The sequence below is a fragment of the Trichechus manatus genome, unplaced genomic scaffold (genome assembly GCF_000243295.1).
Source record: "Trichechus manatus latirostris isolate Lorelei unplaced genomic scaffold, TriManLat1.0 scaffold00006, whole genome shotgun sequence".
Classification (NCBI taxonomy): Eukaryota; Metazoa; Chordata; class Mammalia; order Sirenia; family Trichechidae; genus Trichechus; species Trichechus manatus.
In genome coordinates, this window is record NW_004443942.1 from 15,730,932 (window position 1) to 15,733,921 (window position 2,990).

General features: G+C 37.6%; 1 non-coding gene across 1 annotated transcript; it reads left to right on the top strand.

Moving 5' to 3' along the window:
- Positions 1 to 434: 434 nt before the first annotated feature.
- LOC111821984 (U6 spliceosomal RNA) lies at positions 435 to 537 on the top strand. Its single transcript, XR_002825282.1, has one exon. It is a non-coding gene; the product is annotated as a U6 spliceosomal RNA (small nuclear RNA).
- The last annotated feature ends 2,453 nt before the right edge of the window (positions 538 to 2,990 follow it).

Here is a 2,990-nt window from a genome sequence, read left to right on the forward strand (position 1 = left end):
TGTTGAAAAAAAGTAAATGATTTGTCCAAGGTCACATGGAAATTCAGGGTCTGCCCCAAGAGAAGTGCTCTTCCTGATATATCACAATCTGCAATGCATAATTGGGGTTTTGCTCCAACTACTCTAATTAATTATTTTAAAAAAGAAAAAAAAAAAAAGCCCGTTGTCATTGAGTGGATTCTGATGCATTGCGACCCTATAGGACAGAGTAGAACTGCCCCATAGGGTTTCCAAGGAGTCACAGGTGAATTCGAACTGCTGACCTTTTGGTTCACAGTCAGGCTCTTAAGCACTGTGCCATCAGGGCTCCAATCATAGCATTGGGAAAATTATATTTTTTCTTTCCAGATAAACTCTGGTTTTTGTTTTTTTGATTGTTTGAAATAAGTCTTCCTTGAATCTCATTATAATGTCCCTTTTGTTTGAGTTTTTCTTTTTATTCACTGTTCTGTAACTAAAATTGGAACAATACAGAGAAAATTAGCATGACCCCTGCACAAGGATGACACACAAATTTGTGAAGCGCTCCTTGTTTTTGGAGCCCTGATGGCACAGTGGTTAAGAGCTTGGCTGCTAACCAAAAGGTCAGCAGTTCAAATCCACCAGCTGCTCCTTGGAAACTCTTTGGGACTGTTCTACTCTGTCCTATAGGGCCACCATGAGTCAGAATTGACTTGACAGCAATTGGTTTGATTTTTGGTATAACTGTAATTACCTCCCCCCTTTATGTTTTGCTTTTAAAAATATCCCATTCTGTCTATGGCATAGTCAGTTCTATAAACCATTTCCATAGGCTTCTTAAAGAATATCAGACAAAATATTTCTGTATTTAATTCACAGCACATGTTTCTTTATCCCAGAGGAGATATTCTTTGATATACGGAAATATACTTGCTTATAAGTTGCTATTTTTGGCCAAGAAAAGTTATACTCATAAAAGATTTCTACTTACATGTCTCATTAAAAAGAAGTGGCATGTTTAAATGAGAAACATTGAAAGATATTTCCAAAAGGAATAAATTCACATACTAGAACTGCAATCCACACCTGTTCAGAAGAAATAATGGTTGTTTTAATGAGCAAACCTGAAACCCTGCGATTCAGAAGCATGGCTGGTATGTTTTATTCATTTTCCAAATGGCTGTTTTGATGAATTATGGATGTACGTTTTCACACATGCACTAGAGAAGAAATCTCTTACTAGCATCTTTCAGCAAAAGACATATGCACCTGGCAGCCACCAGTGTATGAGCTCAGGAATCTAACAGGATGATGTGATAACAGCCTAATGCCTATGGAGTCTATTCTGCCTGGGGTAACTACACACATTGCAAAGGTCACAGTTTTCAGATACTGAGGCACAGGATAGTGTGTCTTGAAGCATTTACAAGTTTGACCTTTCAGTGTAATGTGTTTCAACATGGCGAGGCCATGGAAAGCCCAAAATATATTTCCCCTCATTTTCTAATAGCTAAGTAATTCTTAAGTAATTCCTCAGTTTCCAGTACAAACTCAGACAAAAGGTTAACTTTACTTTCTAAGGTTTGAGGCTCCATCCAAGGTAATTGAGACTGTTCCTGAATTTTTCAGAATTCCTTGGTTTTCACAAACCATTAATGTCATGCTGTGGAAAGTGGTGTAATTAACAGGCAAGATCAGCAACAACTATTAACGATCTGATTTTATTTGTGTGGCTTATTAATACTCCTTGTCCAGGGCAAATACACTGAGGGTAACTGGTGGTGCAGTAGTTAAGAGCTTGGTTGCTAACCAAACATTTGGCAGTTCAAATCCACCAGCCGCTCCTCAGAAACCCTATGGGGCAGTTCTACTCTGTCCTATACGGTCACTATGAGTTGGACTCAAAGGCAACGGGTTTGGTTTTCGTTTTTTTTTTTTTACTCGTAACGCTTGCATAGAGTATTCAGTTCATGGGCCTGGACTGGAATAAACTAGGATAGGCACAAAGACGACGTGTTCATGGTTGAGATAGAAAGTGAAAAATCCAAGTTGGAGACACATGGTGAGTATAATGTCTGAAGAGTGAGATGAAATAAACGGGAAAAATAGTCATGAAGTCAGAGATCTGAAAGATCATGAATTGAGAGAAAATGAAATAAAAGCTGGCTTATGGAAAGGAGCTGAAGGCTTTTCAAAATGATTTTGTGTGTCTGCATGCTTAAAAAAAAAAATTCAAGAACCACCAGAAGGTCACTCACAGTCAGGGAAAGGAGCTCAGGCTTCCTGTTTGCAAGGCCACTTGATTTCTGGTGCTGCTCTCCTTAGTGTCCTCCCGTATAGCTGGCATCTGCCTCATATTTGTTCTACAGAAAATTGTTTGAGCACAACACTGTCTTGGCAGGAGAAAACCCTTTTGTTCCTTCATAGACCCATCACCACCTCAGGAAGTCATCTTGAAACTCCAATAGCTCCCTGAAATCTAAACAGAAAATAACTATATCCTCCTAGTTGTATGTTTCATTTCTGTTATTCACTAGGTCTGGACATCACTGTTATGCAGGTGATGCTCCTCCACTCTTGTCCAGAATTTAGATGTGCTACTTCACCACTTAGAGTCTCCCTATTTGAAAAATTCTACTGCTGTTTAGTAGATTAATGTCTACTACACAGTGACGCCTGACATATAACAGATTTCCGGAAATGTAATTCGTTCTTCTTCTTTCCATATGACACTTCATTTTAAATGGAGAATAAAATAGGAAAGAAATGAAAAGAAATTAGAAGGGGGATGTAGAGAAAGTGAGGAATATGGAAAACATAGAATTATAGAAAATGAAGAATAAAATCTAAAAATAACAATATCAAAGAATATTATATTGTGACAAAGAAAGCATAGAAACTGAAGAAAGACTAATAAAGACATAAGCAAATAAAAATATGTTTTATCCTTTCTTGAAACTACAAAGGAAAGAAAAATGGCAAGATCTAAGGCTTTTCTTGCATAGGGAACCTTTGGGGAAATGATTTAT